At 39.5% G+C, this 22,049-nt stretch overlaps 1 long non-coding RNA gene across 1 annotated transcript; it reads left to right on the top strand.

The window, feature by feature from the left end:
• Positions 1–428: 428 nt before the first annotated feature.
• LOC137223850 (uncharacterized) lies at positions 429–21,771 on the top strand. The gene is made up of 3 exons (XR_010943100.1): positions 429–689; positions 18,501–18,598; positions 19,932–21,771. It is a non-coding gene; the product is annotated as an uncharacterized lncRNA (long non-coding RNA).
• Positions 21,772–22,049: the final 278 nt, after the last annotated feature.

The raw sequence follows: 22,049 nt of genomic DNA, 5'->3' as shown, positions 1-22,049 counted from the left end.
AATCCTGAGTCATGAATAAGAAATCTTCACACAAAATAATTTAAGTCATTTAATTCATAGGAATATTATACTGTATCAAATGGGCATGTGGAGAATTTGGCTGTGATCTCTATCAGCAAACCCATTTATCTTAAGCAAGTCTGACATTTTATTCTTTTCCTGGGTTCGCCTTGAGACCTTGTACCTTAGTTGCATCTTGGCTTTCTTGACTCTATACTTGGCTCTAATTCATTCTCTATCAGCCCTGGAAACATCTTTGCTGGGGATAAGTAACTCCTTCCTTCTCCAAAACTCACTCTAATAACCTTAGAATGCACATGACTCATGGGGAAGCTATGAAAATCACTTCCAACCCTTTTACACTGATTCTGGTGCAGCCTACCGTTTCCTCATGCTGGGATCCTTTTGCTTTCTTGCTTTAAAAATCCACAGACTGCAAAATAGCCCTTACCCATCTAAGCAACTTTCCATGCAAGTCATCAAAATTCACCCTGATTTTCCCAAATAGTGGAGGTAATTTGATTCCTTTCAATGTTGAAACCACTTTGGTGTCACTAGATCTCTCATTCCCCCTCCAACCCATCAGTGAACTTAGGAGCCTTCCCAAGATTTTGATCCAATGCTAAGGATGCAGTCCAACCTTCCTGTGACACTTCCTTGATTTACGGTTGTGGTGTTTTTCAAATAATGTAAGTATTGGGCATGAATATTTTTAAATGAAACTTGAGATTTTTTTTTCAACAGAGCCAAAGCCATGAATCGCTCATGTCTGCTCTTCTGTCTAGTTTGTGCTGCTGGATACAAAGCCCTCCTAAAAGCCCTGACAGTTCAGGGGTCTTGAAATGATGAGGTGACTCTGTTGCTATGGTGATTCTGTAGCTGGCTAAGGGGTCACAGGTTGGTTTACCCAGCAGGAGTTTTTGCAAAAATAACTTTGATGAGAGTAAAATAAAACTCCTATTTTTGTCTCCCTTGGAGGCTGTAGTAAAGATGAATCAATAAATATATTTTCCTTAATTAACCCTGAAGAGAAAATGGGAGAGAAGTACAGAAGGTCTTTGGTAAAAGAAGTTGCTGGAACTCTACTGAAGCAAGTGCTGATATTGTTTTTAAGGTCAAAGACTAGAAGACTGGAGTTTAACTTGACTTGTTTCTCCTGTGATATGGTGCTGAGAACAGAGGTTCAGGGAAGTTGAACCCCCTTCATACAGAGATTGAATTATGTGGTCATGAATTTCTGTAGGACTAATTAGCTTTAATCCAATGAGAAATAACTTGATAGAGTAAGCATATAATGCCCAGAACAACCAGAGGACCTGACAATTTTTTCATGCTATGTTGTGGCTCTAAAGAGCATTACAATATTAAGCAGAATGAGACAAACATTTTACTTATTTTCTTTCTGCTGCTCAATTTGTTACTTAGCATCCTGACAGTTGTAAGTGCAAAATAATCTGTGAGGGAATTAGAATCTAAATCAGGCTTATATAACTGTGTTTGTAACTGCTAAACTTATTTGGAGATAGATGCAATCTAACCTGAAGGATTCTTAAAAAATGTGTTTTACTGATTAAAAGATAAACTCATACACACACATACATATGTTCATAAATTGATCATTAGATAAGTATTAGTATGTAGTTATTAGGTTGTTGTGTATGAGCAAATAAATGGAGAAATTTATGGCACTGAAGTAGTCTCAATGGAAGCATAATATCTTATGTATATTACCTCTTCGAAACTGTCTAATGAATGAAGGAAAATATGAATGAAAAATGCATACTCCTCTTAGGGTATTGGGGCACAGTTTTACCTGAAAACCTCATGTGAATTTGTATTTTACTATGTATTCATATCTGTCTTAGAATTATAAGTGTAACATCTCGTAATAACTTTTAAAGAGGAACAAAAATAGTGAAATCTTTGAGTAAGATGGATTTTCCAGAAAGATGTGTTCAGTCTTTATCCTACACTTTTGTGTGCCACTGGGCACCTTGTAGTGTTGCCCAATTCAATGCTTGTTGCTCTAATTCAATTGTTGTAGAAACACTAGGGTACCTTTTTGAAAATGTCATTGCCTGGGCCTCACTGAAGTCTAGTTAAATCTGAATCTCTGGGAAAGAATTTTCTACTCTCCCCAGATGAATCTAGTGTGTACCCAGGGACAAGAGCCACCTCTCTACCTAAAGACTTAGCCAGTTTGCGAAACATGAATGAGGTTATATTAGACACCATCTACCTGTCTCCACGTCACACCTCTCTTTGAAATTGTTTGCTTCATCCTTGGAACCTTAGGACAGCTGTAACTACAATGGGGAACTGATTGTAGGGAAGTGGAAACCTGGTCCTCATGGAAACCCAGGCCTTGTGTGTAGCCCCCTTTAGATCCTGGCGAACAGTATCCAAGCTACTGATTCAATAGCAAACAAACAGGGCTACTACTTCTTAACGCTTGGGTCACTGATTTTTCTTTTTTGAAGTAACTTCCTATATCTTAAGAAAATTTTAATTTGACAAAATCCAAATTGTTGATTCCTGGAAATCTTTAATAATTATAATTTTATCCGTTTTAAAACCCCACAAAACTCTCCTACAATATTTTCAGTATTTGCTGAAGGATAACATCCCCCTTGCCTTAATCATGTGCCAGATTACTCGTAAACCTGGACCATATGCCACTGCAATTTGCTGATGGGCCCAAGCTGCTTTGGTAGATAAAAAAATCCAAGGGGATTAGAATGGCTCAGTCCTCACTGTGAATAGAGCAACGACAGTAGGCCAGCTCCATGCTCTCCTGTCTTTCCTTCTCTGTCCATTACCTATAGTCTCTGCCCTTAGGTCGATAGTAACTCAAAACCCAAGGGTCACATCAGTGCCTGCAAAAATGTATTTCAGCCTAATAAGGTCTTTCTTTAGACACTTAGACAGAAACCAAGTTTCAGATAAACACAGAGCATGCAAGGGATGAAATAGAGATCGTTATGTGCAAAAGTAGGAAATATTTCCCCAATTCTGGCTTTAGGATGATCCTGAGGGGAAAACACTCTAAAATTGATGAGGGACATAAATTGCATCTTTCTCCTTTACTTGGCTCCTGTGTCCTGTCTAGCACAGTTAATGATGTTATTCTCTGCCATCAACGTTTGAATGACTACAAGTTTTTCTATTTGTAATAAAATGGACCTCTATGACTCTTGACTTGAAATCAGAATCAGGTAGTTGATTAAATTATTAAAATTTAAAATGACCTTTGGGAAAATTTAATTTTCTGAAAGACACTTTCCCACACTTCCATTTTTCCTTTCTATTGCAACTGAAATTTGCCCCAAATAAGGAGGTCATTGTGATTTATCTCTTGTATTTTGAGATCTGTTTTCTTGATAGCAGCCACTTGTTTTAAACATCTGACATGGTGTCTCTAAAGATAAAGCAATAAAGTACATTGATTTGAAGTATACTAGTTATTCATACAACTAAGAGTGCTTTATACAAATATAAAACAGTAGGAAAATGCTAGTTATTCAGATATCTGTGTTACTATTAAATAATTTGCATACTGAACAGTCATGTGTGGATTTTAGAGGGTAGGATACTTAAAGTTTAGAGTTGGAAGCACTGTAGAACTCATCCAAACCAACGCAGGAATGATCTGCATTTTGTTCTACTCAATTCAAGAGTCTGCTCTAAATATCCCTGAAAAATATTATTTGAACACTCCTAATGATGAAGAATGCAAGAGAATCATTCTTTTTATTGAATTTGAATCTTACACCCTATAGCTATTATTTATAGTTCTGCCTTTTAGAGCTCAGCAGAATAACTTTAATTTTGTTTTTCTCCATGACCACCCTTCACATACTTGTCTGAGAGACACAACTCTATCCTCAGGAATGTGACAGTCACAATGGCAAACTTTGTAAAAGCATTTGCCTTTCACTAGCAATCCCACTTCCTATATACAGGGAACAATGTTCCAACAGCATTATCCAATATTACAACCAGCCAATACCAATATATGTGTTCAAAATGAATCACACACATATTGACTGAGTGTCTTTTCTTGGCAGTCAGAAAGGGATCATGCTCTCCTGGGAATCCTCCTTACTTTCTTTTTTTGTGTAACATTAAAGTACAGCTTAATTAGAAGATCATGAATCATACTAAAAAGCAACTCAGATCCCTTTCATATTCCCTGTGGTGGGGAGTTCTTTCTTAATCACATGTAAATTTATTAATAAATTAATTCATGAACTTCTTACATTGTCTCTTAATCAGTTTCTTTTAGTTGACAGTGACACAAACATAACTCCAACTCCCATTAGAAGCAAAGGGATTATTACGAAACATTATTGTTATTATTGCACAAGCAAGATTCAGGTAAAAGATTGCAGGTTTCTAGCAATGTAACCAAGACTTCCTTTCTCTTGATCTCTTGACATGTGGGGGAAAATGCACTGTTTTTCTTTACTCTCACGTGACCATCACACTAAAAACATTTCTGACACCACATGTGTAGGTTTATTTCCTCAATGATCAATTCTCCAACACCAGCTGGGTGTCTTACAATTCAACTCAGTTCTGACACTACTTACCTGGAATTAGCGTCAGATCACACAAGTTAAGGGTTCAGTGCCATAAGACTGTCCCCACTTCAGGTGCCAATCACAAGCCCCAGGTTGTCTGACTAACCAGCTATCAAACAGCCTTTCCACAACCATCTCCTTGGGTTAGATAATTTGCTACAAAACTCACAGAACTCAAGAATTCATTTACTTACAGTTACAGGCTTACTATATAATAAAGGATATGATCAAAAGGATAAAGATGAACAGCAGATGAAGAGATACAGAGGGTGAGGGCCAGAAGGGCCCCAAGCACAGAACTTCTATCCCCACGGAGCTGGGATGCACTGCCCTCCTGGAACGTGGATGTGTTCACCAATCATACTTCAGAAAATTCTACAGCAGCTTTACCATGTACACATGATTAATTATTAACTGATTTTCCAGCCCCCTCCTTCTCTGGAGAATGGGGGGATGGGGCTGAAATTTCCAAACTTCTAATTATGGCTTGGTCTTTCTGGTGACCATCCTGCAACCAGAAGCCCACCAAGAGTCACCTCATTGAAACAAGAGATGCTCTTATGACTCAGGAAATTACAGGGGTTTTAGGAGTTCTGTGCGAGGAACAAAGGTCAAAGACCATATATTAGCAGGAACAAGAGGCAGAGACCAAAATACGTATCTTCACACAGAGGGAGAGCGTGAAGACGGCACCTGCCTTCCAAAGTCTCTGTACAGTGAGCATTTAGATGTGTGTTTAATCAGAAGCCTGCCCTTGGGCTGCAGCTGTGAGGATAAGCAAATAGACCTCTTTCACAGGAAGACTGGGTGTTTCAGTCAGCTTCTTCTGCACTTGGCTCGGGGGGTGTAGCTGTGGTGAGTCCTCACTAGCCATTTAAGAACTGGTTCTCAGTTCACTATAGCCTTGTGGGTCTTGTGGACACAAGCCCCGTGGACTTTCAAAGCTAGATGTTTTGGGTGTCATCTCTCAGGTGCCTGGTCTTAAAAGTTTAGCTGCCATATTTGAGGTTGAAACCATTCGCTCCTCAGGAGAAGTTTGGGGTTGTAAGCTACTACCTGATTGTGTGGGTTGCTGTGCTGGGGGTGAGGTTTATGATGAGATAGTGTCTCAGCCTCTCCTACCCATTTTGATGTGGGTTTTTCTTGTTCATCCAATGTGTGGGAGTTGCTTAGCTAGTTTTGGGGTTTCTCTCTTAGGTGGCTGTAGAGTTGGTATGTCCATGGGAGGAGGTGAGTTCAGGATCCTTACATTGCCCTCTTGAACCTGATCCTCTCTGGTTGTCACATATCTATGTGCAGGTTGGTCCCTGGATCCCCAGCATGTCCAACTTGGGCTGTAATCCAGTTTGTATGGGTTGGAGGGAATTCAGGTTTCTCACTCTTCCAGATTATCACTTGATCTGTTATTGTCCCATTTTCTCCAGCTATAGCACAGGCTATAGTATAGAGAGGGAAGCAAAGTGTCTAGAAGAGAACTATAGATTCCCCATTGTTTTCCACTTGTTTTTGTAGGTCTCATTCTGTCCTACTCTAGATAGGTGTTCTCCATGTGGCAGGTGACATGTTTACATAGCCTTGAATTCATAACATCCCAATTCAGTGGGCCTTATAGGAATGAAAAAGTTCTTGTAAGCCTCTGCATCAAAAATTCTAGGGTTGCTGGGGCTACATATATACAGCTGAACTGGTGACCATGACCACTGGATTGACATCATGATTGGTCAGGCCAGAGTCACATGCCCCACTTTATACCCAGGTTCCAGTACCTGCATTCTTACCTGGTCTCTCCATCTCCTTTCTATATTGATATGGAAGGCAAGGTGGTGTGGTTTAATGTGAACACCATGACCTTAGGACTTGAAATTCCTAGTGATTTTTGGTATTTTGAAAGCTGAAAAATATTTTTTTAAATTACTATGATTTTACTCTACTGAACTCCATCCATGAAATAGCCTAAAAAAGTGAATACAGGGCTTCCCTGGTGGTGCAGTGGTTGAGAGTCCACCTGCCGATGTAGGGGACACGGGTTCGTGCCCCGGTCCGGGAAGATCCCACATGCCGCGGAGTGGCTGGGCCCGTGAGCCATGGCCGCTGAGCCTGCGCATCCGGAGCCTGTACTCCACAACGGGAGAGGCCACAACAGTGAGAGGCCCGCGAAACGCGGGAAAAAAAAAAAAAGTGAATACATTTCTGAAAATAGTTTTGTTTTTGTTCTAAGATTAATTATATCATCAAACCCATACAAAACATCTGCCATGAAGAAAAGATATAAGGTGGATTTCTTTACAGTGATTAGAAAACAAAACAACAGAATTTATAATTAGGGCTCTGAGTTATGAGAAATGTCTTTAAGCTATTAACTTAAAAGGATTTCAAAGTCCCATTTTGTCCAATGAAAGCTTAGCAATACCAAACTGTATAAAGATGTATTTATTTAGTTTTGATAGTTAAATAACCATTAAAAACTCTTAAAATCTTCAAACATCTTAAGCAATTCTTATAAACAGAGTACAAGATGTGGGAAGTGTGAAATCAAAAATGTTTTCACTCATTAGAGATGACCTTATATAGTTTCACCACTTATGAGTTATCAGGACATCTGTAACTTGTGAAAATGATTTTCCTGTCTTATTCCCAAATATTATATATTTTCCTTTATTTTTGAAAACATGTATATATGCAAACACACATATTGAGGGATATATTTTTCACATTTACTTAGTTATACCAAGTTGTCAAAATAGGAGTTAAAAAATCCATTTGTTAAGACATCCCAACAAAGACATAACTAAACATACCACCAAAATTATGCATGGCCTGGCTCCTTCACAGAAAAGGTCACCTTTACCAAGGCATAACAAACTGGTGCATTGGAAGTTAGAGAAACATCAGTAAAGGCAAGTACATTTTTCACATGTGTACTGAAGGTACAGGAAAGTGAGCATAAATTTTAAAAAGTTTTAAAAAGAGAAAAATGGGGAATGGAAGATCAATGAGCTGGATGAAAGCGTTAAGCAGATAAAGAAATGGAAATCTGTTTCAAATCTGTTTCCACACAATCACTTCAAGAAGAAGAGAGAGGCAGTGTTTTAAACAGACAGATTGGAAAATTCAGGCTGACTTTTGGGTATAATTATGCCAGTTGGCATCTGTATTGGGTGCATCACATGCACTGCCTCACACCTTCTTGGGCCACTTTTTACTCCAGCCATTGCTGCAGCAACCAGTGGTGTGCAGCCCTAACAGGACTTGGCCTCAGCTTCACAGCCATATCTGCGTCTCCATGGAGTAGGGTGAGGCAGAAATGATGCCCACTGGTGCCATCTGCTATGGGGAAAAGTAGAACACGAGAGCAGAAAAGGGTGTCAGCGTATGGAGCGGGGCGGCTTGCAATTTTTAGTAAGGTGGTCAGTGAAGGCCTCACTGGGAAGGTAATATCACAACAAAGACCTGAAGGGAGTGAGAGAGTGAGACACTCTGGGACAAGGGCCCTGTGGACACAGGAAACAGAGTGCAGCAGCTCTGAGGCCGCAGCATGGCTGGAAGGTTCATAAGGAACCTTCATAAGGTTCATAAGAAACCAGTATTCCTGGAACAGAGTGAGCCATAGAGGCAGAGAAGCAGGATCTGAGGGAGGAGATGATGGTGCCAGGATATCAAGAGCCTCATAGGCCTCTCTAAAGATGACGGCTTGGACTCTGATGGGATGGGAACTCAATGGACGGTTTTGAGAGAGGAACCAACATGTCATGACTGGTGTTGAGATTAGACTGGAGAGCATGGGTCCAAGTGTGGAAGCAGAGACATCTGTTAGGAAACTATTGCAATCATTTGGTAGAGAGATCATAGTAGCTTTGCAAAAGTTGGGAGCAATAAATGCAGGAAGATGAGGTGAGATTCTGGATTATTTAGAAGGTAGAACTTGTAGAATTTGATAACAGGAAGATGTGAAACCTGAGGAGAGGAGTGAAAAATAATTTCAAGGTTTTAATTGAGATACAGGAGGAAGAAATTGCTATTAACTGAAACTGGGAAGACTTTGACTTGATTGTTGTGTTTGGGATTAAGTTTTGGATACAATAAGATTGAGATACCAATTAGACATCAGAATGGAAATATAAATTAAGCAGTATGCTTAATTTGTTATGTGTATGTGTCTGGAATTCAGAAGAGTGCCTGGGATGAGTTGTAAACTGGGGAGTCATCATCATCTAGATGGTATTTAAAGTCACAAAATTGGATGAATCACTGAGGTAGTGTGTGCAGGGAGAAAAGAGGTATGTGGACTGAGCTGTGGGTCACTCCAATGTGTAGAGGTTGGTGAGCTAAGGAGCAGCCTGCAAAGGACCAGAGAAGGAGTGGACATTGAGGTAGAGGGTAGAAACAACTTCTAAAGGGAAGACCAGAATGAAATTATGGCTGAAGGGGATCTGTGAGGGCAAGAGAAGGATTCTTTGGTTAATTTTGGAGAGATAATAGCACGCGTAGAAGTTATTGGTAGACAGGGAAAATTGGTGATGCAAAAGAAAAGAAACAATTGTGGGGCTATGGCCTCGAGTAAGCAAGAGGCCATGTGACTTCATATACAAAGGACCTTTAATAGGAACACAGGTTGTACAAAATGACAGGATAACAGGAAGCAAGCTAGGAAGGATACGTGGGCACAGATGCTGAGAGGAGGTTAGATGTGGTGATTCAAGCTTTTGAGAGTTGTTTTTTCATGGTTGCTATTTCCCTGTTAAACAGGAAGTAAGGTCAACGGATGAAGTGATGATTGGGAGGAGGTGTTGGGTGCATGAGGACAGAGGAGGTTTGAAATGGTCCTCTGGAAGTGTGGGAGAGCTAATGGATTAGGGAAACATACATTGTCGCTGAGCTACATTAGGGACCTGTTTGATAGCGGGGCACATGCATTTAAAGTTGTGTTCTTTTCTCAGCCATGTTCAGCTGCGGGGAGGAGCAGAGCCATCAGAGTCGAATTTAACCAAGATTGGGGTTTTGCCAGTTTAATACGGTAAAATGAGAGAGAGCAGGGAACTGAGCGTGTACACAAGGAAGGAATTTCACAATAGCAATGGTTATATACTGCATCTTCATGTTTTCTTTCGAGTCAATTCCCTCATCTGACTTTAGCCTTTCTACTAAGGGTATCACCTCTTATTTATCCAACTTTGGAATCCCAGAATCATTGTTGTGTCTTCTTTCCTCTCACTCTCCAAATATACCTAATCACCAAGCAGCAGCTGTCACATCATTCCCACCCTCACCAGGGTCACTGTCACAGAAGGCAAGTGTAGGAGCTGCTGATGCATGGAACAGAGAGAACAGGGTGAGGGGGGACACAGCAGTCTAGTGTCAGAAGATGGAGGGTCTAGAAATCTGAGTTAAAGGACACTACGCTTAATTAAATTCTCCATCCCAGGAGAACCAGGAAGAAGTTGCACGGTTCTTTCTGACCTAACCTTAGAAATCTGAATTAAAGAGTAATCTGTTTTCGTAAATGACTTTCATTGGAACGCAGCCACATCCATTTCTTTACATGTTGTCTATGGCTGTTTTGGCACTTCAACAGCAGTGTTGAATGATTGCAGCAGAAACTGCATGGCCTGCAAAGCCTAAAATAGTTACTATCTGGCCCTTTATGAGGAAAAGTTTGCTAACCTCTAATCTGAAACACAAAGGAGTGTCCTAAGTGGAAGCTTTCAAACTGATCAGCCTTGACCTTTGTTGTATACTGACCCTCATAACATGTAATGGAAACCTACAGTATTTATAGAGCAATATCTACCCAAAGATCAAATTCCTCAGTGATATTAAAGGGCCATCACTACCCCTCATTTCCTATCTCCAGAGATGTTCCCTAAGACAAGACAAAACACACGTACTGCACCCAGATTTAAACATTAATTTTGGGATGTTTGCCAGACCAGATGTTTAGAAAAGCTAAATACCATTGATTTATTTCTTACCCTTTATGAGGCAACATTAGAGACAATGGACCTTATCAGAACAAATGAGAATAAACAACAGAATGCAGATCAGAGGAGAATTAGGAAGAAATTCTATTGGATTTTATGATGCTATAATTAATTTTGTATGTAGAAAATCGCTAATTATTAGCAAATTGTAACCTGCACCAACCGAATTTTATCTCATGGCAGCTGTGCAAGGATGGACTTTTCTGTTTCATGACTGTCACTCTTCCTTGTACAGTACCGTGAGCGTAATTTCCAGTACCCTGAGAATGCTCTTCTGCAAAGGCAATTAATCACCCATCAAATGCCTTTTGAGCACTTAGTACACAGTAGAGGCTGGGAAAGCAGAGATTAATAAGCCCTGATTGCCACCAACAATATTGCAGTACAGTGGCGATTTGCACCCAGAACTGCAACTATTGTTCTTAAGTTGTTTTGGATCATAGACCCTTATGAGATTGTGATCAAACATACAAATCCTATTTTTAGAAAAAAAAAATGTGCCAAGGCACATATAAACATAATTTTACATACAATTTCAACAGATGTTTTATTTACTGAAGGTAATTTATGAAAGTCCATATGGGAGTTTACCCCGTTTTTAGAGTCCTTGAGGTATGTAGCATGGGCACAACTGAAGAAGTGAGCTGGGGTGTGTGTGTGTGTTTGTGTGCATGTGCAAGTGCCTTATTTTCTTCAGGAGATTAAGATGGGAAAATATAATATTTTCTAGGTGGGAGGAATGGTTTATGCAAAAGTAATGAGACATGATACAGCAGGGGAATCCAGAAAGTCAAGGCAGTTTGGTCTGACACATTCCTAGGTTTTGTATATTGTATGGGTAGACTTGTCACTTTTCCTGAAGAACTGTATGTCCCTCAGGGGGACACACACTATGAGACATACTGTTTATCACATAACACTTAAGGACACATATTTATTTGCCTTTGGCTGGTTGTTTATTGCTGATTTTCTTGATTTTTTTTTTTTTTGCTTTCTTTCTTTTTTAAAAAAATTAAAGTATCAATTTATGCTACAAAACAAGGATCTTTATACATACTATATCATAGAATTTAATCAAACTTCATAGCAATCTCGCTAGGTAAATTTTATATCACCTCTAAGAAAACTGAGATCCAGAGAGGTAACGAATGTGATCAAGCCCACACAGCTAAACATGGCAGAGCTGGTAACAGGACACCCTTTTTTCTGACCCTAGGTTCTATACTCTTTCCTCCGGGCTTAAGACACTGCTCCAAGTAAATTTTGTATTGTAGGATAACTGATCATTTCTGGCTAATATAGAATACTCCCTTAGAGTAAGTCAGGATATTAATTAAAACCATACTTTTAATTTAGTATTTTACATAGCAATTTAGTTTGCGCCAAGAATTTTGGAGGGAATAGGACTTATTTCTAGTTTTCTGTGATCTTTCACTCTTACCTACCCTGACTCTGGTTTTTATTTTGGTAAAGAGGAAGCTGGAGGAAGGCTTATAGCTGGGATTGAACTGAACAAGTAGGACAGACTGGTGAAGGCTTGGAAGGGCTAACACCTGGATTACAAAGCCCTGGGAATTCCTCCAAAACACAAATGCCAAGCAGTAGACAAAATGACTCAACATCATAAAGAGAATTACACGTTAAGAAGTTTCTAATACATGTTTTTAGCCTTCTTCAGGGGTAGCGAAAATTTATAATGACAAAACCACAAAGCAGAGAGGGCAATGATGGCCGAAGGACAGGAGAAAGTCTATATATTCATTCACACATAGAGTCCTCTCCCATGTCCAAATGTGGCTTGAATCCTGTTAGCTTTGTTTTTCGACATAATAGATTATTTCTACAAGGTCTTTACAAAATTTAAACACAGTTAACAAATGAACTCATATTGACATTTACATGCCAATTAAAGACTACAGGTTCTGAGGTGATAGAATGAGAAGGAAGTGACAGCACCCAAGTCCATCTTGGCTGTGATAAGATTCAGGGAGACCAGACTTAAGAGTGGTACTCTGACATCATATGAGGGCAGTTTTGGGATGTCTAAAATCCAACAGAAAAAGAAAAGTGATTGAAGATGTCAAAGGGAGGAGGCGTCAGTAGATTCATCTGTCTTGCTTCATAAGTTATGCTGAGGGCCTGCTCTGAATGCAGTACGAGAAGATCCATCGCTTGGTGAAATAATTTATAATGAGACATTGGATCATAGTCATAAGAAAGGGAAAGAAAATGTCAAAGGCACCTCCCAGTGTTGCATAAGTGACAGGGAAGCAGATCTGGAACAGAAAGTGTTGAGCACTGTTTGTCTGTCCCCAGTTGAAGAACAACCTCTAACCCCATTAACCCAGAGCCAGTCAGGTCACAGCTCTGTTTATGTGAAAGTTTCTGTGACCTTTCCGGCAGCCTTTCCCCTCAGCTGGTTCCCAAGCACAGTCCCGTTTCACAGCCTTGCATCATCTCCTTGGAACCAGGCCAGGTGGAGAGGGAACAGCTGGGAAGGGATGATTGTAAAAAGCCCCTACGATTCTACAGAGGGTCCAGAAATCCCCTTCACTAAGTGAACTTAAGGAGCCCGAGGGCACTTTCATCAAACACAATGGCAGTGTGAGGAGAGACACAAAATGCAAGTTGATTGGTGTGACCACAGTGCAGGGCAAAAGATATTTGTAATGAAGCTAAAAGTTTTATATATTTCTTAGCATTTGGTAATATGACCACAGACATGTTCACTAAAGCCTAGGAACAGATGCTCTTGATTCAACAGTAGGGCATAAAGTCCCACAGCAAATACATAAAGTCCCACTGTATTTTCATAATTGAAATATACAGTTTAAAGACACTTTCAATTGTTCAATGTCACTGCACACATTATGACTCATTTAAAAAAGAATCTCAGTTTCTAAAGTGACTCTTCAGTGGGTTTTCAGTAGATCCATAACATGAACTGAAATTATTTTGAGTATCAGTTGGTATCATTTAATCTTATCTCATTGCTCTAAATTGAAAGCCACTGTTACTCAAGCATATCTTGGAGAGATATGATGCCATTTTCCCCCTCTAATTTGGTTATTTGAATACATTTCATTGCTGTTTCATGATTTACAAGCTGGGTATTACTGTGGAACTTTTAATTCTCTCTGAGCCTGTGTAATTGCAGCTACAAGATGGAGATGCCATCAGAATCTACCTGATACAGTTGTTTGAGAATTAAGTGGGATAATATATGTAGTGCTTAGCAAAATGTTGGGACATAGAAAGTGCTCCGTAAGTGCTGGCAATAATAATCTTTATCATCGCCATCATTATTCATCTAAATTCAGGTTAGTCAGAGGATACATTAATTTTAAAATGATAAATTTTACATTTGAAGATAGCTTATAACTTCTGATTATTAACTTAATGCAATTAACAATACTGTCTAATTTGAAAATGTACACAAATTTCAGCATCCTCCAAATCTGCTTGGTAAGGGAGTCATATGTACAGAGGGAGAGGTGCTTTTTTTAATTATTTAAAATTTTTTAAATACCCAGGTTTAATTTTCAGGCATGATAATGTTTCATATTTGGGACCAATCTAAAAATCTCAATGATTAAAATTTGTTGATAATCATATTTGCATTAAACATTTAATCTAATCTTTAAATCTAATATGCCAACATAGAGTCTTTGATGTTTTAAAATTTGTTTATTCAAAGAAAACATGGAAACATTTGTATACCAAAGTGGAATGCTTTAAAAAATGTGCCACTCAGAGGAAGTTGGGAACAATGTTTGACCTCAAACCCATCTTGTTGGCTCTATTTTAGGGCAGCAGATTCTCAAGCCTTATTGAGAAATGTTCAGAGATGAGTAGAAAGTGTTTTGAAATCAGAAAAAGAAGATGTGTGTCCGTGCTTATCTGCCACAGCAAGGAGACCTCCTTTGTTTAAAGGCCAGCCAAGTATCGTCTTTGGATCTTCATGTACGCATCCCAGTGACATAAATGGGAGTGTCAGGTTGAAATCCTTCCAGACTTGGAGACCTCATATTCTGGATTTTTTAGACCTTGATATGAGAATAGTTTCCAGGCTTAGAATCAGATGTAATGAGAATGAAATAGTTTTCTAAAAGCTTCAAATCTAATTTAATCAGGGTAAGTCCTGACGTAAACTTTCCTAGGCCCCTGTGTAGAAATATAATGCCTCAAAGTGGTTCACACTTTCATGTTTCAGAAACTTTTCATTCTGGCTTACCATGGCCTTGGCTTCCCTAATAGTAATTTTTCTTAGACATTCTCTGAAGGCAGATTTTAAGACAAAGGTTTCTGTATAGGTAGTTAATTCATGTATGGATGTAAAACGAGAAGCAAGTGATTGCAGAAAGCAAGAAGAAATGGTGGAGGGTTGAACAGGAAGAAGGAAAAGCCAATGCAGGGACTGAGTTGGCCACACTCAGTTCTGTGGTTCCTTCTGAAGAGCTTTCTCGTATGTGTTTCAGAATTGATCAACTGGGTATCAAAAGGAATATCTATCCTTAGCTTCTGCCCCTCATTTGTCAAGGGAAACTTCACTGATCCTCCCTTGCAGTTTTGAATGATGTATAAGTATTTAAAGACTTCCCATGCAGGTGCATCAAACCCAAAACCAAACATAAAGCAAAAAACCCAGACAGGAATTGAGAGATATTAACACAGGCCTGAGTCAAGTGCTGTCAGGTTGCACCTGTGGGAAGCTGGTTGAAGCCTTCGAAGAACTGGTCACCACCGTAGTTTTGGAGTAAGATGTAGAGAGGATTTGAGGTAGAGCCCAAGAGGTATCTGCTACTCTTCATCCCTTCCACCCCTCGGTTTCTTTCATTCCCTTTACAGTGTCCCTTTCAAGGTAGTGGCCAAACTTGCAAGGACTTAAGAAAAGAGGGTTAGTTGAATGAGCTGTAGCCCTCACTGCTGTAACTAATCCTAAAGCCATAATCAGTATCTCCTCTCCTCCACGGTCCATTCTGAATTTCCCTTAAATGTGGCAAGACAGTCTAGTTGTGTGCCCGGTGGAGTGACCCTAGACCCTTATCCTCAGGGTTCAGAATAAAAAACATATTTTGGAGGTCTACATGCCATCCTCACAAGATGCCGTATCTGACTGGTGCCTTTGCCAGGCAGTCCTATTCTATTCTATCGTTATCTATTCTACTCAGGCAAAGTGCTTCTGAGTGATGAGGTGCATAATAAGTCTAACGAATTCTGTGAATAGGTACCCATTCTTATGTCTCTTTTGCTGTAAAACTGGTCTGTAAAGAATTCTTCTTTTCAAGATGAAGCAGACAGAAGAGGGCAAGTATATGATAAATGCACGTGCAGCTCTCTTTGAAATCTAAATAATGATTTTGGGAGGGATGAAACCCACAAGGGTAACAAGATTCCTTTTGCGAATCATTCTGTAAATTCAAACTGCTATGCAAATGTTATGATGGTTAATAGTTATCACAGGATAGGGATTTTTGGTAAGAGAGCCATCCACACTGGTGAGGAGCTATTTTTTTGGTTACAGAAAGAGCTAGACTGATGCCCCGAAGTATGTGGAAATCCCTTGATGTTTGCTACCGATTCCTCCCCTTTCTTCTTCCTGTAGAACAGCTGTTCTTAGCTTCCTTAGTTGTTCTTAGCTGTTCCTTAGCTTCAGGAACCTCAAGTAGTCTAGGTAATTTAGAAAAAGAAAATGCAGTTTGAAATTCTGCATTTGCAAAGTCCAAGAATAATTTATAGTCATGGGTTCAAAAACCAAATTTTTATTGCCTTCTCACCAGCTTCAAAGTGTTTTGTACCAGAAAAAAATTGCAATAGTGCAGTATGGTACATTTTTCAACTTTGAATAAAGACTGCTTGAATTTAGACAGAGCACAAGACACAGAGAGAGAGAGAGAGGCCTCGGGGCAGGCACCTCACAGCAAGTCTAGGAGGCAAATGAAGTGGGTCTGTGCTGCCGCTGGAGCTCAGACAGTGAGCACTGTAGTTACTCACCAAGAATCCAAAGCACCAACTGGGCTACAAGGGCCATGAAGTAGCTGGAATAAAGTGAGAGCCTGTGTTTAAAGACAGTAGCTTCAGGAGGCTGAAAGCAGGTGTATTAGCTCGCCCTTTCTGTCCGATCCTCGTGGAGTTTATTGTAAGGGTGTCTTGGATTTTGAGCAGTTCTCCATGGTGAAAAGAGTCTCCCTGGACCCTACAGATGACACTTTCTACACTCAATTTATTACAGGGTGTGGACACATTCCCCTGCAGAATGAGATGATGAAATCTGAATGTTTCAATGACATCACTGAAAGTGAAAATGAGGAAAATATGGCATTAGAGCTAGAAGAGAAAACATGCCACCCAGCTCCCAGACCAAAGAGAATTTTCTTCTGGAGACTCCTCAGAAGACGGGGCTACCTCATCCGTGGCCCTAGGGAGGAGGAAGGACCGCTCCCAGCGCTGCACCCGCTCTCTTCTCAGAACCAGATCTCGATGCCAAGGGGCACGTGCTCAGTGTTTTGTCCTATCTGAGTTGTAATAGGGCACATCTTAAAATGTAAAAAACAAGAACCAGTCTGTTAGCGTGAGGCAATGCTGTATGTGATACCATGTCGATAGGCAGGCATTAGGTAAATCCTCTAACAGTCGTGCTGGAGGAGACTCTGTAGCTATAAAAGGAAAACCCAGGTGTCAAGTCTGGTAAAGACTGTACAAGGTGGAAAAGGCCCAAAGTAAGGACGTTGGCATCAGATGGTTGGCTAGTCTCCTCAGGGGTGGTTGCTTCTGGTGGAGGGCACTCCGTAGTGGCAGTAGCTAGACCATTCTTGATGAAAGAAAACTCATGCTAGGTAGTCCGTGTATAGCCTCCGTCCCTAACACGATGGCCACATCATTCACAACTCACTGCATCAACCACCCTGGGCTGAGTAAATAAGGTGATTGACACTAGTAGGATGGATCATCTTGTCCAGTTGGTTGTTGAGTGCATCTTTTGTGATGAATGCATGTCAGGGGGCATTCATACGAGACATAAGTATTTGCATACTCTATGGCCACTTCCAGAGTTCCATCTACCTGCTTCTTCGCCAGACTTCCTTACTTCTGATCATTGATCGTTTTTCCTTCAGGCACAGGCGTCAGTGTGTATTCATAACTCAAACCACTATCCCCACCACACATGGTAAACAATAAACTGTACTGCTCACAATTTTGAACACAGACAATCTCATTCACCTCAGTCTTTTGAGGACACCTCTGTGGAAGGCTGCAGTGTGGCAGCAGTACATTTCCTGCTAGTCCTGATGTATTACATCTTCCCATCCATGGACCAGACCTGAGTTTTTCCTCCTCTGTCAGTTGATCATAATTGTTTCAGGTTGGGTCTCCCAGGATGCACACTCTGTTAAAGGCATTTAATATGCAGGAGGTTTATTAGGGTGTGCTCTTGAGGACAGTATCTGTGGAAGGAGAAGGGGTGAGGCACGACTGGGCAGAGAAGGGAGCTGTGATGCAGTATCTCTGGAGTGCCTCCACCAGCCCTGCAGAGAAGACTGAAGACCAGGAGACTCCTGAGAGCTGTCCTGAGCTGGGACAAGAGAACCAGATATTTATATGCCTCTGCCAGTGGTCACTGAATGTCGGCTGCTGAAGGAGGGGAGTGATCTTAGGAAAGGAAGCTTTATCCAGCTAAGGCAATCCCCAAAAGGGCTGACAGCTGAGAGCTGGACATTACAGTGTGTGGGATAATGAGTCCTCTGTTCCTGAAGGGAGATCTGGGTGGTGAATCTCAGCATACGCCAGAGCAGTCAACATCTAGAAGGTATGATCTGAGTGAAAGGCATTGGTACAGCAGAGATGGTTTTCAGGGGAGTCTCTTCATGTAATTTGCTTGTTCTTTCTGAACCTGCTCAAGTCTGAAACCAAATAAAACTTTGTTCCCTTTCATACACAGGATTGTTGCTGTGCCCACTGGACTTTATGGCCTGGCTGATTTTATGATACCCAGCTCATGATGGGCAGCTCTGGCCCCATAGTCATCTGGTATCGCAGGTAAGGCTCCAAATCTGAATACTCATATTTTGAATTTATGGGAGACAAGCAAGCTAGATTACCATCTAGAAATGTATCACATTCGTGAAGGAAACATGTAGCTCTGCTTTCAATCTCTGTGGTTTATTGATGACTCTAGCAATTCCATGGAGAATTAGGGTGTTAGAACACTAGGGTACAAATCAAAGTTGAAAGTTAACATACGGTGGAACAAAAAAGAACATACATGATATAAGGTAGGAATCCTTACAAGGTATCTTCAGCTTGCTCTTTTGGAAAGCAATATCTGAAAGTCACAGTTGAAGTTTCTTTGTTTATAATGTTTTCTTCTCAGAATGTAGTTTCATAGAACGCTTAGATTACTACAGATCTTAGCATCTTAACATCCAGAGATCTTAACATCTTCTAGTTAGTGCCTTTGTCTATAATTAAACGCCTATGTTTAAAAAATCAATCCTCTGGAAGATATACCAATCTTTTAATAATCTATTTTAATACTTGATACCTGTAAGTGAATACTTCCAATATCTATACCTGACCAATAGATGTAGATATTAGGAGAATTTATGTATAAATTATTTATAAAGGTATATAATAAGTAAAGTATATAAATACATACATATATACCTCCAATATATTATATACTCCTGGTATATAAATAGGAAAACTTGAGAGAAAATTAACCTAAATTTCATGGCCTATGCATATCTCAGATCTGCAGTATTATATGGTGATTTTAAGAGCAATTATTTGAACTTTGCCCCATCAAGATTTGTAGTCTAAAGTTCCCTCCCTTTGAACCTGAGCCAGCTTTAGTGACTCTCTTATAATTAATAGAGTTTAGTAGATGTGAGCTCTCTAACTTCAAGGCCAGTCAGAAAAGACCATGAAGCTGGCTACCTGGCTCTCTTGGAAAGCTCACTCTGAGAGAAGTCAGAAACCATGTAGTAAGTCTGATTATACTGATACCACAATGCTACAAAAGTAGACACTCTGGTCAACAGCTAAGCCTCCAGCCTGTAATCAACTCCAAGTGTAGCATTTGAGAGCCGTCTTTGACAGTCTACCCATTCAGACTTTCGTCTGACTGTGTCCCAACCAACATCTGAGTGCAGCCATATCAGAGACCCTTAGGGCGAATGGCCCAGCCAAGCATTCCTCAAATTTAAATCTGTAACATGAGAAGCAAAGTGAAATGTTTGTTTCTATAGTTTGGGGTTATTTGTTAGACAGCAATAATACCCGATCAGTATGTGTCAAGTGCTCTGCTCTGCGCTCAATCAACTCCTTTAAATCTTGACACTGATGCAGTGTAAGTGTTATTTCATTTTAGAGATGAGGTGTTGAAAGTGGTCATCGAGAAGATGTGACTGCCGGTTGACCCCCGAGCTGCACCTGGGCAATCAGATGTTCCCCATCCCCTCCCCTGTCTTCAGAATGTATGTTCTGCCCATCATTCCCACAGCAGGAGCCAGTTTCAAGGATGGACCCTTGAGAGAGCAATGTGTTGTTAAGACCATCTGGACAGTATGTGACTGAACCCTATTAAGACCTCCATATGTTTTTAAGATTCTGGCAGGTGGGTGTGGAAATTTACTCTTCTTGTGGCCGTGCAAGACAAGTCTTCATGTAAGTTCCCTTGCTTCTTAAACCTACCACCTACCAATATAGAGTGGTCTGCCTCTTTCTTCAGTCTCTCCTTGCCCTCCATGGATGGGGGCCAGTTTCAAATTTCATCTGGGAAACTCCGGGGGTCACAAACCAAGATGATGAAAGTGAGTTTCAAAGAGGTTAACACTCTCCTAATGGCATGCAGCTAAGAAAAGGCAGAGTTGAAACTCAAACCCAAGTCTTGTTAACTATAACCTGAAAAATAGGATCTAAAGGATCTTATATTTGTAGAGTAAGGTCCACTCCTTAAGCAGGCAACATATCTGATATTGATTGAATTAGAAGTAACCATATTTAAATAAAATAATTAAAACACTTTCTAGAGTTCAGCATGTGTAGGCTGGAAACGAAAACTTTGGATGAGAGGGCCCTAGTGAAAAACAAATTTAACTATTACCATATGAACACTGTTGCCTGAATAGTGATGATGCCAAATGGCTGAGCAAAAGGTATTGGAAATAATCTGTAACAATTTTTGTAAAGATGTTTTGGCATAAAAATGAAGAGCAATTTTATTTTGAAATACTGAGAAGCATAAGTGAAAATATAATTAGTACCTGTAAAAAGTGAATAATTCCAGCGCTTTCCTTTAAATGACTTTTGATTAAATTCTAGTTCTTCCATATGCCATTACCCACTTAACCTAACATAAAAAAGGAGAAATCAGTTGTGTTTTTTTGCCTTTCATCTCCTTTATACATCTACTGTCAAAACAGAAATATCAAACTTAAACTACCGTATCATATGCCAAGACTGATTGAGGGACTATAATTATCCTTGTTCACACATTAAATGTATTTTTTATTTGTTCTGATTATGTATGTGGTTTGTAGTGTATTTATACCAAATAAAAACTCTTTTCCATTTCTATATTATACTTCACTTATGTAGTCTTTTACATATTAACTCTGAATACTGGCAAAGAAACTTTTTATCAGTAATTACCCCTTTACCTCTCTGATTGCTCTTTTATCTCCTTCTGAGGCTTTTTACATTATCCCTGTATGATATTTAACATTTGGGGAATAGGTTGGATGTTTAGGGTACATTTATTAGGATTTGGTTTGTTTGCTCCATGGTTCTTGAGTATTCATACGTGTAAGAATCACCTGGGGAGTGCATGATTAAAACTGTAGATTCCTGGGCCATATTGCCAGAGATTCTGATCTGAAGGGTGCAGGGTGGGGCTTAGAGATTTATATTTGTAAGGAGGATTTTAGGACTTTCTCTTGCAGATTGTCTGAGTATCATGTTTGGATAACCTGTCTTAACTATAATGCCAGTAATTTCAGTAACTGCTATCAGATTGCATGATGCCATTTACTATAAGTTGCTAAGCGTGTAGACCTCATCCATATAAAGGTATAAACTTTCTTAAAAATAAAAATCTCTAAAAAAACCTTTCATACTTTAAAAACATTCCTCAGAATAAATAAATGCTGAAAGTAAAACCAAATATATTTATTATAGCTATTTGAATTATTAATTAAAATACAATTTTAGCAAAATTTACAGTATGCAATAACCTTAGCACAGAATGTATGCTTTATAATACTGATCATAATTACATATTATTATATGTTTTATTACATAAAATAGATTATAGATTATATATATTGTATGTCATAATTATCTAGAAAACATAACAGTTATAATTATACATTAATTAAAATAATAATTGTTTAATGATTATTGTTTTATTGTTTAATTCATGACAGTTTGCAAATAATAAAAGGTAGTCAAGGTTTAAGCAGTTACGTAGTGCTGTGGGACTCGAGGG

The sequence above is a fragment of the Pseudorca crassidens genome, chromosome 4 (genome assembly GCF_039906515.1).
Source record: "Pseudorca crassidens isolate mPseCra1 chromosome 4, mPseCra1.hap1, whole genome shotgun sequence".
NCBI lineage: Eukaryota > Metazoa > Chordata > Mammalia > Artiodactyla > Delphinidae > Pseudorca > Pseudorca crassidens.
This window is presented reverse-complemented; position numbering and strand designations above follow the sequence as displayed.